At 51.0% G+C, this 16060-nt stretch overlaps 1 protein-coding gene across 2 annotated transcripts in view; it reads right to left on the bottom strand.

Annotated features, from left to right (window-relative positions):
- Positions 1-16060, bottom strand: part of LMBRD2 (LMBR1 domain containing 2) — a 145143-nt gene that overhangs the window by 47167 nt on the left and 81916 nt on the right. The window lies entirely within an intron of this gene.

The following is a 16060-nucleotide window of genomic DNA, read 5'->3' as shown; positions in this document are numbered from 1 at the left end:
ATGGATGACATCATCGGATAGAGCTTGACACAAAACTTATGTCAAAGTTTCTAGAAATTTTGACTGGCACACTGAGCATGCCCAGCATGCCACTATCCACACGTCCACATGGTGTCCCTCTTCAGTCTTGTAACAGAATTACGAAAAAATAAAACAACAAACATAGGAGAAACTCAATTCTGTGGGAATGCAGGCGGGTTTCATGAGGACTAACATCCTGCTATTCTAGGAGAACACCTGTTACAGATAAGCAACTTTACTTTCTCCTAGGATGGTAGTCCTCACACATGGGTGAATCCCTAGCTACAGGCTACTCCTGAACAACGATGAGACCAACAGACACCTAACCAGGTGCCAATGGGCACAACACTGGTGCTGTTGGTAACAGAGGAAGATAGCCTGAACCCGAACAATGGGCCCTAGGCATGAACAGTTGGGTTCTACAGCTGAAAGAAATTCCAAAGGACAGACTGGCTGAAACTGCAATCTCATCAGCCATCCCCGTCCAGACAATAGTGAGAGGCGAAGGTGTGGAGAGGACTCCATGTCACAGCCTTGCGGATCTCGGTCCACGGGGACCACTTGCAAGTGGGCCACAGAAGTCGCCATGGCTCTGGCAGAATGAGCCTTGACATGGCCCCTAAGCTGCAGTCCCACCTGAGCATAGCAGAAGGATGCAATCCACCAACCAGTTGGACAGAGTCTGCTTAGTAACAGCAACTCCCAATCTATGCTTCTCAAAAGAGATGAAGAGTTGCGTGGACTGCCTATGGCCTACTGTCCACTCCAGATAGAAGGCTAAGGCTCTCTTGCTATCCAAACTGCGCATAGCCCGCTTGCCCTGGTACAAATGAGGCTTGGGGGAAAAGGTGGGCAGGATGACTGACTGGTTAAGATGGAAATCCGTCACCACCTTAGGCAGGAACTTAGGGTGCGTGCACAGAACCACCCTATCACAAAAGAACTTTGTATAAGGTGAATACGTCACCAAGGCCTGAAGCTCGCTGACTCTGCGCACTGAAATGACTGCCACTAAGAAAATGACCTTCCAGGACAGGTACCTGAGATCACAGGAGTGCAGGGCTGGCTCAGCCCTGCACTCCTGTGGCTCAGCTCATGAGGGCTCAAAAGGAGCCCTCATGAGCTGAGCCAACACCATATTGAGGTTCCAAGACACAGTGGGAGACCGCGGGGGGAGGGGGGGGGGCTTTAGCTGAAGCAGACCCTGCATGAAGCATCCCATCAGGGGCTGTACACAGATGGGCGTACCATCCACACCATGATGGTATGCACCAATAGCACTCAGGTGTACCCTAATGGAGTTGTTTTTTTAAACCAGCATCCGAGAGGTGCAGAAGGTAATCAAGCAGGTTCCGTGTGGAGCAGAAGAACAGATCAAGCCGTGGTGCTCACACCACACATAAAGCCTCCTCCATTTCAGATCATAAGACTTCCTAGTGGAAGGCTTCCTGGAAGTCACCAGGACTCGAGACACCTCATCAAATAGGTCAAGTGGCTGCAGAATTAACCTCTCAAGATCAAGGCTGTCAGGGACAAGGCCTGGAGGTTGGGGTGGTGCAGCCTGCCCCGATCCTGTGTGATGAGATCTGAAGAAGTCCCCAGACTGATCAGTTCCCGGAAGGAGAGTTCCTGGAGGAGCAGAAACCAGATCTGCCTCAGCCAGTGAGGGCTATGAGGATCATAGTCCCCCTGTCCTGTCAAAGCTTCAGGAGAATCTTCATCACCAGCGGAATCGGAGGATATGCATACAGAAGGCCCTTGTCCCAATGATGGGCAAAGGCACCAGAGGCTGGCTTGCCGTCCGTCCTGTGCATGAAGCAGAACTGATCCACCTTCCTGTTGCAGGGGGATGCAAACAGATCCATGTCCGGGGTTCCCCAGAAACAGAAGATCTGATCCGTGACTGCCTGGTTTAGGGACCACTCGTGGGGCTGGAAGGTGCAACTCAGCCTGTCTGCAATCACATTCTCCATCCCAGCCAGATACATGGCTCGGAGCACCATACCCTGGGACAGAGCCCATGACCAAATCTGCACCGCCTCCTGGCACAGAAGGAACGACCTTGTACCTCCCTGCTTGTTGATGTATCACATCACCACCTGGTTGTCGGTCTGGATCAGGACTGCCTTGTTGGCTGACCAATCTCTGAATGTCCAAAGGGCATACCGGATTGCGCGGAGCTCCAGGAAGTGGATTTGACACAGCTTCCATGGAGCCCTTCCACATAGGCACCCCACCCCAGGCTGGACTCATCCGAGGTGAGTACAATTTGGGTAGGGGGATTTGAAAGGATACCTCTTGCTCCAAATTGGAAAGACTCCCCCACCAAGACAAGGAGTCCCAGAGAGGCAGAGTAATGCGGATGCACACACAGAGGTCCTGGGTGGCCTGTTGCCACTGGGACCACAAGATCCATTGAGCTCTGCGCATATGTAAGTGAGTGAAGGGAGTAACCTGGACGGTCGCAGCCATGTGTCCCAGGAATTGCAACATGCGATAAGCCGAAATTTATCAGCTCCATTGGACCACTCCCGCCATGGATACCAGCATGAGTGCCTGATCATGGAGAAGAAAAGCTCTGGCCCGAGCCATGTCCAACGGGGTGCCAACGAAGCCCAACTGAGGCGACAAGTCGAGACTGGACTTAGGTAGATGATGACAAACCCCAGGAAGTCCCACACCTGAATGGTCAAGCGCAGGGATCGTACTGCTCCCGCCTTGATCAGCCAATCATTCAGGTAGTTTCCCTACCTGCACCCCACCTGCACAGCTGCACACCTACCACGGCCAGACAATTGGTAAAGATGCGTGGGGCCGAGGCCAGTCCGAACGGCAACACCCTGTACTGGAAGTGTCATCCACCCACCACAAATCGTAGATACTTCCTGCGACTGTGGAAGATCTCGATGTGAGTGTAGGCATCTTTTAGATTGAGGGAGCATAGCCAATCACCTCTTTGCAGGAGGGGAATCAGGGTGCCCAGAGAGACCATCTTGAACTTTTCTCTTAGCAATTTGTTCAAGGCTCTCAGGTCTAGAATAGGATGGAGTCCCCCAGTTCTCTTTGGAATTAGGAAATATCGGGAGCAGAACCCCCACACCCGCTGCTCCAGCAGAATGGGCTCGATGGCCCTGACCATTACGAGGACAGAGAGCTCCTCCAAAAGCATGCCCTGATGTATTGTTGGACCCCAGAAGGGACACGGGGGAGAGAGTCTGGAGGGACACACAAACTTCAGCCTGTACCCTCGATGAATGACGGACAGCACCCACTGGTCCGAGGTGACACTGGCCACCGGTCCGTGAAGAACCATAGCCGGCCTCTGACCAGAGGGTCTTGCGTCAAGGATACGGGCAGTTGGCCTACGCTCCCTTGCAATCAGTGAAAACCCTGTGGCGGGGTTTGGCTGGAGGACCAGCTGAGGTTTGGGGGCCCATTGCTGCCTGGGGCGACCCCTGATGTGACTGGGTATAAAGAAGCAGGAGGACAATACTTCCTCTGGTGGTAGAAGGACCTCCTCCGACCCTGTTGGGAAGACCTCTTGGCTGAGGACGGTGGGTCCAACATACTGTCCTAGAGATGCTGGAGGGTCTCAGGATGATCCTTTAACTGAGCTACATCATCCCTCACTTTGTCCCCAAAGAGATTCTCACTGGTACATGGCAGGTCAGCAAGCCTCTCCTGCACCTCCAAGCGGAGATCCGAGGTCTGGAGCCAGGCCATCCTGTGGGCACCAATGCTCACAGCCACCACCACCCTCACCACTGTTTCAAAATCATAGGTGAAACGCACCTCATGCTTGCCACCTTCAAGACCCTCCCGGACAACCACCAAGAAACTGTCCTGCTGCTGTTGGGGCAGGTGCTTGGCCATGTCCTGGATCTGTTTCCAGAGGTTAAGAGAATACTACATCATATATAGCTGGTAGGAGGCGATATGGGCAATCAGCATGGCACCCTGAAAAACTTCTTCCCAGTGCATCCATCGCCCTGTGTTCCTGCCCAGGAGGTCCGAGGGCAGGCCACTGGAGTCATCAGAGGAAGACTCGGAGGTATCATCCCCCCACGGGTCGTAAGGGGCGTCAATATCACTAAGATTGCCTGGAGACACCAGTGGTGGGGCGCTTCCCAGGTCCTGCAGTCTGGGCCCGAGGGCATCGATGGCCCCGGAGCCGGACCAGGCAACGCTGGCCGCAGAACAGAAGCATCAAAAGGCCTTCCTCCATGAACAGACCCACGATGGGTATGGCACTGAGAGGAGGCGGCAACGGTGCAAGAACGCTTGGCCCTCTTGAGGGCAGACCCACCACAACAGACTGGTGTGGGAGTTGACGCTTCTTGAAACTTGTAGCGTGCTGGACCAAGTACAGCCCATCGGCCTTCTTATTGACCAGAGACACGGAAATGGGGTTGTCCCAAATTCTAAGGAGCAACTCCTTGAATCTCTCATGGATGGGAACAGCCACTACCACCTTTGGGACATCCACAAATTAGAGGACCTCCAGCATCTTGTGTCTGGCATCCTCTTCCATCAGAAGCTGAAAGGAATACCTTCTGCCACTGCCCACACGAACCAACAAAGGTCAAGTCCTCAGTCGGGGACCAGCGCCGTTCTTCCGGAGGAAATGGGTCCAAGGGCAGGCCACCGGAGTCATCAGAGGAAGACTCGGAGGTATTATCCCCCCACGGGTCATAAGAGGCGTCATTATCACTAAGATTGCCTGGAGACGCCGGTGGTGGGGCACTTTCCAGGTCCTGCAGCCTGGGCACAGAGGGCATCGATGGCCCCAAAGGACCCGGAACCCAGATCAGGCAACGCTGGGAACTTAAGGCCTTGGTGGTGCCCCCGGCATCAAAGGACCTTCCTCTTGGACAAACCCACAATGGGGATGGCATCGAGAGGAGGAGACAATGGTGCCTGACTGGGCTTCGATGGCACTCTGGGCACCGGCATTGGCTGTGTGGGGAGAACACCAAGAAGAGAATCGAGGCACTCCAGCAGTGGCACAAATATGGAGGGCACAGGCTCCAACACTGGTGGAGGCACCAGCAGGGCCAGCGGCTCAATGCCCTGCAGGGCTCAAACAACCAAGTGCACACTGCATTCCAGCTCCTCCTCGAAGGCCGCCAAAGTCAGGACGGGCTGAGGAAAAGGAGGCATAACAAGATCTCCCTCAGAGCCCAGAGGAAGATCTGTGATCGTCACCGGAATTGGTGAGGAACATCTCAGACCCCGGCATCAATGGTGGGCAGTACCTCCTCGCCACGGGGTCGCTTCAGGGCCATCATAGCAGAAGTCATGCAAGGACAGAAACCAGTGGTGATGTTTCTAGGGTTTCCCCATGGTGCTCAGCCTGGTCTTTCTCTGGAGCCGAGGAGGAAGGAGACAATCCAGAAGTCCTTGAGCAAGAGGAGACCAATGATGGCCCCAGTGGAGGCCCTGACACCGAGGGATCGGTGTCCATCTGTTCACCACAGCCCTTCGGAGTTGAACGCTGGTATTGAGGGCTTAGACTTCTTCGATCCGAACAGCTTCTCCATCTTGTCCAGGCAGGCACACCGGTGCTTGTGGGTCATCTTGTCACAGAAATTACATCCCCGAACATTGTGCGATGCCCCTGGCATAGGATACATACTTTGTGCGGATCAGAAAGGGGCAAAAGTCTAGGGTCACCTGGAGCACCGATGAAAACCTGATGATGCCATGGTGAAAAAACAGCTGGCAAGCAGTCAATGACTGGTGGACCCTGAAGGACTCCACTACCAGTAATCGACTGCACTGAATGAAAAAAAACTTACCACCACAAGACTAACTAAAGCTGAGGAGAAGTTGAAGAGGGACCCGGCGCAGGAAAAAAAAAAAAAAAAAAAACGACAGAGGAATGAAGTTTTCCAAAAGAAAAAACACCAACTCCAGAACTGCAAGACAACAGCTCCGCAAAAAAAGAAGAGATTGAAGAGTGGCACGCTGGGCATAAGATTTCTGTACCAGATTCCATCCGATGATGTCACCCATGTGTGAGGGCTACCATTCGGCTTGTCCTAGGAGAAGAGCAAATATAATTACCACCAGAGCTAGCACCAAGAATCAGTACAAAGAAAGATTATTAAAGTAGCCTGGCTTAGCTTTGTTACCTATACAGAAGCCCTGCTTGGTTTTCCAGCTATTACAAATCAAAGATGCTTTCATCTTTGTGAATGCTTTGTGAATGAAAAATTCTCAAGCCACAAAAGCGACATTTATTTTACAGTTTTCAATAACTTTAAAACAATACATTTTAGATAGTTCCCTGTCCATCTGGAGTTATAAGTCTTGTGCCAACCTTGCATCCTAGCATTTATTTATTTATTTATTTTATTTAAAAAAACTTTTATATACCGGTAATTGTGGGGACATCATACCGGTTCACATAATAACTGCAAGGTTGGAAAGTACATTTCAACAGGGAGAGTAACTGGGCGCGGGGATAACCAATAGGCAGAATGAAGGATAGAAAACAAGAAGGTCATAACCAGAGAATAACAATTAACAATTTACACTGAATATCTCCTTAATATGTCAATAGTCTTGGAATTACAGGATATTTGGTTATAGTGGGACAAAAGTAAAAAGAGATGAGACAAACTTCCATGTGCTCACGCTAAAAATGAAAATAGAAAACTGCACTTCATAGCATATGCCAGGAAAAGGAGGCAGTCATCTCAGTGTATACTACAGACAACAGGCTCATGAATGTTGAGATTACTTACCTGATAATCTCCTTTTCCTTAGTGTAGACAGATGGACTCAGAACAAGTGGGTATAGTGTGCTCGTGCTAACATTTGGAGACGGATCTGACGTCAGCACAGGTACATATACCCCCACAGGAAGTGCAGCAATTCAGTAATCTTCCTTGCAAAGCTGTTATGGATATATGAGTACTGACCGATCGATTAATTAAACAGGATTACCCTGACCGATTGATAGTAGCTGGAGACCGCCAGGATTCTCAACCGGAAGGCGTCGACACCCGGCAGGGTGGATGCCCTATGTATTAAAACATGGCTTACCTGGAGTCGGTAAAACCCCATGCATGTTGGCAGCCAGGCGGGCTGCTGAGTCCATCTGTCTACACTAAGGAAAAGGAGATTATCAGGTAAGTAATCTCAACATTTCCTAGCGTGTAGCCAGATGGACTCAGAACAAGTGGGAAGTACAAAAGCTACTCACGGACTGGGTGGGAGGCTGCCCGAGGTCCGTGCAGGATTGCCCTCGCGAATGCGGTGTCCTCCCTGGCCTGGACATCCAGACGGTAGAATCTGGAGAAGGTATGGAGGGAGGACCATGTCGCCGCCTTACAGATCTCAGCAGGCGACAGCATCCTAGTTTCTGCCCAAGAGGCCGCTTGCGCTCTGGTAGAGTGAGCCTTGACCTGTAGAGGTGGTGGTTTTCCCGCGTCTACGTGGGCCGCCTTGATAACTTCTTTGACCCAGCGGGCGATTGTTGCCCGTGAGGCCGCTTCCCCTTGCTTCTTCCCGCTGTGCAGAACGAACAGGTGGTCCGTCTTTCGTACTGCTTCTGACACTTCCAGGTATCTGGACAGTAGTCTGCCGATGTCGAGATGGCGTAGAATTCGACCTTCTTCTGACTTCTTCAAACCTTCTGTGGTAGGTAAAGATATGGTTTGGTTGAGGTGGAAGTGTGAGACTACTCTGGGTAAGAAGGAAGGAACCGTGCAAAGATGGATGGCTTCTGGAGTGATTCGGAGAAACGGATCACGGCAAGACAGTGCTTGTAGCTCTGAGATGCGGCGTGCTGAGCAAACCGCCAGCAGGAACACCATCTTCAAGGTTAACAAACGGAGGGACAGGCCTCGAAGTGGACGGAAGGCGTGTCCCGCTAGAAAGTCCAAAACTAGGTTGAGGTTCCACAGGGGCACTGGCCACTTCAGTGCGAATGTGTTTGACTCCTTTCAGGAAACGAGAAACGTCTGGGTGTGTGGCAATGCTGTTGCCGTCACTCCGGGGACCGTAGCAGGAAAGCGCTGCCACTTGAACCTTGATGGAATTGAGGGACAGACCCTTCTGAAGACCATCTTGCAGGAAGTCCAAAATGATAGGAATCTTAGCGGCATGTGGATTGGTGCTATGAGCGTCGCACCAAGCTTCAAATACTCTCCAGATCCTTATATAAGTTAGCGATGTGGAGAGCTTGCATGCTCAGAGGAGTGTATCTATTACCGGTCCTGAGTATCCTCGTGTCTTCAGTCTAGCCCTCTCAATGGCCAGACCGTAAGAGAGAATTGAGCCGGATCCTCGTGGAGGATGTGACCTTGTCGCAGCAGGTCCCTGTGTGGAGGCAGGGGTAGTCCTGCCAGTAATCTTCTCATGTCTGTGTACCAGGGTCTTCTTGGCCAGTCCGGGGCCACTAGAAGAACTAGGCCTCTGTGCCGCTGAATGTTGTGTATAATGGCGCCCAGCAGGGGCCAGGGAGGAAAAGCATATAGCAGGATCCCCTGGGGCCATGGTTGTACCAGGGCATCGATCCCCTGGGACTGAGGATCCCGCCTGCGGCTGAAATATCTGGGTACTTGAGCGTTGGACCTGTCCGCTAGTAGGTCCATGCCCGGGGTCCCCCACCGATTCACAATCATCTGGAATGCTGTGGGTGACAGCTGCCATTCCCCTGGATTTAGGTTTTCTCTGCTGAGGAAGTCCACCGCGGTGTTGTCCTTCCCGGCGATGTGGACGGCGGAAATGTCCTGGAGATTTGCTTCTGCCCAAGTCATCAGGGGAGCTATTTCTAGGGATACCTGTTGGCTTCTGGTTCCGCCCCGTCGGTTGATGTATGCCACCATGGTGGCGTTGTCTGACATCACTCTGACTGCTCTGTGTCGAAGTCTGTGGGCAAATCGCAGGCACGCTAGCCTTACTGCCCGTGCCTCTAGTCGGTTGATGTTCCATCCCGACTCTTCTCTGTTCCACCGCCCTTGGGCAGTGAGTTCTTCGCAATGTGCTCCCCAGCCGCTCAGGCTGGCGTCTTTTGTGAGCAGGGTCCAGGTCGGAGAGGATATTCGGGACCCCCGACTCATGTGGCTTTGCTGCAGCCACCATCGTAGCTGATTCCGCACCCTGGCTGGTAGAGGTAGGTGTACGGTGTAAGTCTGTGATCGCGGGCTCCACCGGGATAGGAGGGCGCGTTGTAATGGTCTCATATGCGCCCGTGCCCATGGTATCACCTCCAGAGTGGATGCCATCAGGCCGAGGACTTGCAGGTAACCCCAAGATGTGGGCCGGGTGGCGCGCAGCAGGGCCTGCAGACGATTCTTGAGCTTTTCTCTTCTTTTGGGAGTCAGGCTGACTCTGCCTGAGTGTCGAATAGGACTCCTAGGTATTCCCTCGACTGAGACGGCTGTAGGGAACTCTTGCTCAAGTTTACTACCCATCCTAGGCTCTCTAGAAGAGCAATCACTCGGCTGGTTGCCCGATGGCTCTCTTCTGGCGACTTTGCCCTGATCAGCCAATCGTCCAGGTAGGGATGGACGAGAATTCCCTCCTTCCTGAGGGCCGCCGCCACCACTACTATGAACTTGGTAAAGATCCGCGGCGCTGTGGCTAACCCGAAGGGTAACGCCTGAAACTGAAAGTGTTGGTTCAAGACTTTGAAGCGTAAGTAGCGCTGGTGATCCCGATGGATTGGGATATGCAGGTAGGCTTCTGACAGATCTAGGGATGTGAGAAATTCCCCTGGCTGTACTGAATTTTTGACAGATCGCAGAGCTTCCATGCGAAAGCTGGGTACCCGTAGGTGGCGGTTGACTGACTTGAGGTCCAGGATGGGCCGGAAAGTGCCCTCCTTCCTGGGCACTATGAAATAAATGGAATAATGCCCAGAATTCATCTCCCCCGCAGGCACTGGAATTATGGCTTTTAGGGAGAGAAGCCTCTGTAAGGTAACCTCTAGCGCCATCCTCTTGAGGGCGGAACAAGGAGATTCCACAAACTTGTCTGGCGGGAGCCGAAGAAAGTCCAGGTAATACCCTTCTCGGATGATGGCGAGGACCCACTGGTCCGAGATAATCTCGGCCCACCTGCGGTAAAAGAGGGTCAGCCTGCCCCCTATGGCTGCTACCCCCGGTTGGGCTGGCTGACTGTCATTGTGGGGTACGGCCGGGGCCGGAACCCGAGCCGGCTCCCCTCTTATTGTGCTTAGGCCGAAAGGACTGGTTCCTGGCTTGTGACCGAGGTGCGTGGTAGCGAGTCCCGTAAGGGTTGAAGCGCTGAGAGGTTCTACCTCTGGATGGTCTAGAAGACGGGCGCTGCCTCCTGCGTGGCCTGTCTTCTGGTAGACGAGGTAATGGAGAGGCGCCCCATTTATTGGTCAGCTTCTCCAGGTCGCTGCCGAACAGGAGAGATCCCTCGAAGGGCATTCTCGTGAGACGTGTCTTGGAAGAGGAGTCGGCCGACCAGTTAAGTAGCCAGAGCTGCCTCCTGGCTGCCACTGAGGATGACACTCCCTTGGCTGCCGTACGGACGAGGTCGGAGGCTGCGTCAGTGAGGAATGAGAGAGCTGATTCCATCTCTTCTCCCGAGGTGTTGTTCCGAGCCTGAGATAAACAGGAACACGTCACCACAGTGCAGCAAGTCACAATTCGTAGGGACATGGCTGCCACCTCAAAGGCCTGCTTCAGGATGGCGTCCATCCGCCGGTCATGTGTATCCTTGAGGGCCGTCCCTCCTTCCACCGGAATGGTGGTGCGCTTCACAATTGCGCTAACTATGGCGTCTACCTGAGGGCACACCAACAGGTCCTTAGTTGCCGGGGCTAAGGGGTACATGCCAGCCAAGGCCCGACCCCCCTTGAATGGAGCCTCCGGTGCGGCCCATTCCAGATCGATTAGCTGCTGTGCCACTTGTAGGAGGGGAAAGTGGTGAGAAGTTTGGCGTAGGCCCTCCAAGAGGGGGTTCACTTTAGGTTCCCCTGGGGCATCATGGCCCGGAAGAGCCAGTTCCGACAGGCATTGAGAGATCAGGCCTGGAAGATCCGCTCTGGTAAAGAAGCGCCTCATAGTCTGATAAGGCTCTACCCCCGAGGGAAGCTCTCCCTCCTCGGGGGGCTCATCTTCTTCTTCCGGGCAGTCTGAATCCCCATAATTGGGGCTATCAGGTGGCGAGTGGCCGCGCCTAGGCCGCGAGGGTCCAGGGGCCGGGTCATCTGGAACGTACAGACCCGGGCGGGGAGCAGACTGCATTGTGACAAAGGCATGAATCCCTTTGAATAATTCCACCCAGGAGATCGAAGCCAGATCTGGCCGCATGGGAACCAGGCCTCCCTGGTTCACTGGCTGCTCCCCGCTGCTTGCTGGCTCCGGAGTGTTCCCTGAGGAACCGGCAAGAACGCTGGACTGTGACCGGCCCTGGCCCGGGGCTCCCAGGGCCTCTTCACATTGGGCACATAGGGAGTCTGCATCCTCATTCTGTGTGGTCCTGAGGTTGCATAAAGAGCAGAGACTGATGCCTGATTCTGGAGGTGCCGGCACTGCCGAAGCCTGGGCTCTCTTACGCTTCATTTCACCGGTGAACTCAGTAGGAGTCTCCGCTGTGCGTGAAAGGCGGGCGTCTGCAAACCAGCACTCAGCAATGTGCGTCTAGGAACGTGCGCCTAACAATGTGCGCCTATGAACGTGCGCCTAACGAACGTGCGCCTAACGAACGTGCGCCTAACGAACGTGCGCCTATCTATGAACGGGTGCCTATCGCCGTGCGCGTAAGAATGTGCGCCTATCGCCGTGCGCGTAGCAACGGGCGCCTATCGCCGTGCGCGTAGCAATAGGCGGGACGCTCCAGGTAGAAGGCGATGGCGAACAGGCAGACAAAATGGCGACCTTCTTGACTGGCCGCCCCAGAGGCACACTCTGCTACTCCTCGGATCCTCGGAGACCAACAAGTAAATATATACGCCTTACCTTGTCTTCGGCGCTTCCCGGCTGCAACCCGGGCGGTCTCCAGCTGCGGGGGGAGAGGGTGAGTACCTTCACCGCCGCGCTCGAGGAGGTGCACCCGCTGTCTTCTAGGCCGCACCCGAACTCGTCTCGCTCGGGGGCCAAGTCCACGCCGGGACTGAGGCTGCCTCTAGGCCGCGCCCGAACTCGTCTCGCTCGGAGGCCAAGCCACGCCCGAGCCCTTCGCGCTCGGGGGCTGGGTCCCTGCCGCGATTCGGCCACCGGACCGAGGCACTTACCTCCGAGGGACCACGGAAGTCACCTCGGGAAACTCAACTGGGGGAGGGACCGACTGGTATCACCGCAGGAGTGCAGGGCTCGTTGTTTAGGAGATGTCGTCTATGAATTTTAGTCGTTAGAATTTGGAAGAACGCTCAGCGAGCGTGAGGTATCTCCAAACTGCTTTGGAGACGGAAATTACTGAATTGCTGCACTTCCTGTGGGGGTATATGTACCCGTGCTGACGTCAGATCCGTTTCCAACTACTAGCACGAGCACACTATACCCACTTGTTCTGAGTCCATCTGGCTACATGCTAGGAAATTCTCAATTTCAGCTAAAGAGAGGTATTTGCTTTGAATGTGCCAAGTGTGTGGTCACCATGCTGGATCCCCTGTAATTGGGTTGCTGTGTTTAATATAAAGTGTATTTACACCAGCCATTTCCCTTCCTTTGAAATCTCCTTGAATCAGAAGCATGCAGATGACAGATTTTGGATAGAGCCCTCAATGCTCACCTTCTCTTGCTTCTGGTACCATGCTTATTCATGTTCCATGAGCTGTCCCTTTCAGCTTTTCACAATCAAGAAAAAACTGAAGGACTGGGCTATGCTATAGAAAGATACCAGCCAAAGCTGTTAACTTTTGTAATTTTTGTTATTCTTTTAGACAGAAAGAAAAAAGTCTAATGGGTTACCAAGTCTAGTACTACAATAACTAGAGCTAAAATTACAAGGAGAGCCACAATTAAGCAATAACCACATATTTCACTCAAGAAGCGATACACAAACATTACCAATGCATCTCCCAATAGCATGAGTTGCATCATGTGAAAGCACATCTTACTGCACGCCAAAGGAAAATTGGTTCTTATCTAATTTTCATTCCTGAGGTACCACGAATCAATCCAGACAAGTGGGTTTATGCATCCCTACCAGCAGATGGAGGCAGAGAACAAAACTTTGAAGTACTGCTACGTAACAGAGTACGCTACCTGCAGTCCCACAGTACTGACCTGAACTCAAGCCAAGATGTCTACCTTAACAAACCCCAATAAACCTTGGGCAAACAGAAACAAAGTTGGAGGTTCCTGCAAACCAGGCCCCTTGATTTAACACAAAACAATACCAAACTAAGTACATTTGTCATTAATCTGAGTATATCTAGTCAGCTCTGCAGCTCAGCCATATCCAGAAGTGAGGAAGTCTTTTGACAGATTGGGACAGGTCTCTGGACTGATCCGTGGTACTTCAGAAACGAAAATTAGCAGGCAAGAACCAATTTTCCTATCCTGTTGGTACCCTGGATCAGTCCAGACAAGTGGGATGTTCTCAAGCCCCTCTATTCTGGGCGGGAACTCGAAAGACCTGCATGCGCAACACACTCTCCCCAAATGTTTCTCCTTCTGGGGCCCACACATCTAAATGATGTTTTGGTAAAAGTGTGAAGACCACATCACCGCATGACAAATCTCCTATGGTGAGAGCAGTTGACAATCTGCCCGCAAGGTTGCCTGCGCTCCAGTGGAATGCGCTCTCAACCCCTCTGGCACTGGCTGGCTCTCACAGATGTAAGCCGAAGCTATCATCTCCTTCAACCATCACGCGATAGTACCCTGGGAAGCCTTATTACCCTTCCTAGCACCACTGATCAGGACAAACAGATGACCCGATCTCCGAAAAGCATTTGTCACCTCGAGATATCGCAAAAGAATTTGACACCATTGCAATAAGTGAAGCTCCCTTGCCATCTGAGTATCGGCTGTCAAATTAGGAAAAGCCGGTAGCTCCACAACTTCAAGGACAGATATTTATCCAAAGAACTATGTCAGGGTGAGTAATAAATATTTTAAATAAAATAGTAATGAAAAAAAAATCCAAAGACATTAAGAAACTTAACACTTCAGGGGAGTTTTCTCAAACTGCTTGCACTGATGCAATCAATGTTTGTGAGCACACTATCAATTTTCAGAGGGAAAATATGTGCATACATTCCCTTTAAAAAAAACAAAACTGCCCCAGGGAATCAAGTAACTGCAGACATTTGCCCCTGGTTTTTCCACGGGAAATGCAGGAACCAGAACCTCTGCTGAACCTAAGTGCAATTTTATTTTATTTACCTGTGCTTTAAGGTAATAGAGCTTTCTATTTGCCAAAGTTTGTGCTTTGTTCTGTTAGTAAGGGGCAGATTTGATACTGAAACCTGAAAGTGAGCTATTTTGTCCCAGGGGTCAATCTGATCCTTTGGGCTGTGCTTAGCCAGGAGACAGGAAGCACTAAAGCTTCTTGTGTCCAGCAAAGTAAAAGTTTAACTTAAGAGACCTGAGAACAACCTTGACCAAGGATTAACTGTTTAACTCCCTCCCACCCTCCCACTCTGCCCACCCACCCCTAGGTTTGTTTTTCTGATATAGTCTGCCTAAATACATAATTGGCAACAAGATAAATTAGTACATTGGTATTTCCTTAGGTGTTATCCATCAAATAAATTTACCAAAATGAGGACTATCCAATGTAACTATTGTGGAGCCTTTATTCTGAGGGAAATCATCTGGAAACTTAGGGCTTGCCCCATTTGCTCAGAACTCTCTTCCTTGGAAAAGGAGCTGGCTAAAGTTAAAGCTGAATTAGACGCAATAAAGAAAGTTTCACCCACTTTACATTATTCAGGAATTAATTCCCCATTACCACAGAAAAACCAAAAGTCAAGGAAAAAGGGGTTAACAGTGGGCTCAGGTAGGATAAGACCTGTGACCCACATTCTTGACAGCTGTGCAGCCCACAAGCTCCCCCCCCCCCCCTCACACAGGGCATTAAGGAACTCATAAAACAATGGGATTACAGTGGGCTCTGGTAGAATTAGACCTGTTATGCGGAGACACGTGCTGTATCAAGTGACACAAATACAAAATGCCTTCTCTGTATTAAATACTGAAGAAGTTCTTGAGAAAGAGATTGAAGTGTTATCTGAAAAGAAAGAAGAAACCCAATACATACAGAAATTCCATAATACAATCAGTAACCAAAAGAAAAAGCTCACTATGCTGGGTGACTGTCATCAGAGGCACTAATCTGGGAACTCTCAGCGACGGAAACACTACAGTTAAAAGCCTCTCAGGATCATCAGCCAGCAGAAATGCTATTCAAACAGTCAGTGACAGTAGGACATTAGAATGTCACCCCCAAAATACAAATACAAATGCAATAAAAAAAAAAGGCAAAGTGGATAACAAAAGTCAGCTAAATAAGTCACACAGAGAGTCCAAGAAAAATATTAACCTGTATCAGAACAGCTGGAAAGCTATGTGCACAAATGCTCGTAGTTTGGGCAATAAAATCCCAGACCTGCAAGCCCTAATGGTGGAGGTGGACTTGGACACTGTTGCTGTCACGGAGACGTAGTTCATGGATTCACATGATTGGGATACTACCATACCGGGATATAACTTAAGAAAGGACAGAAAAGGGGGAGGAGTGGCTCTTTATGTCAAAAACAATATCCAAAATATAAATCAATGAGCACCAAATCAAGTTGAGAAGGATTATTACAATAATCATGAAATAGCCCAAAACAAATCCTTCATGTTACATGTGTGACTTCTCTTAAATGGGATTCCTCAATTCTCAAAAATAGAGTATGATAATTCAACCGTTATGAAGCAAAAAATATTTGTGGAAGGAGAGGAACGTTTCATATGCAATAATCATAAATCCCCAACAGGGTGATATTGACTGTCAATCTAATCATCAACGAACCTCCTCCAACCAAAGTGTGTAGTCAATGTGCAAACGTTTTTTCAAAAATAAATTTTTTTGTGTATATCCTTTAAAACATTGATCG

Source organism: Rhinatrema bivittatum, chromosome 1, assembly GCF_901001135.1.
Source record: "Rhinatrema bivittatum chromosome 1, aRhiBiv1.1, whole genome shotgun sequence".
In the NCBI taxonomy this organism is placed as follows: domain Eukaryota; kingdom Metazoa; phylum Chordata; class Amphibia; order Gymnophiona; family Rhinatrematidae; genus Rhinatrema; species Rhinatrema bivittatum.
Note: the sequence above shows the minus strand (reverse complement) of the source record. Positions and strands in the feature narration are given on the sequence as shown.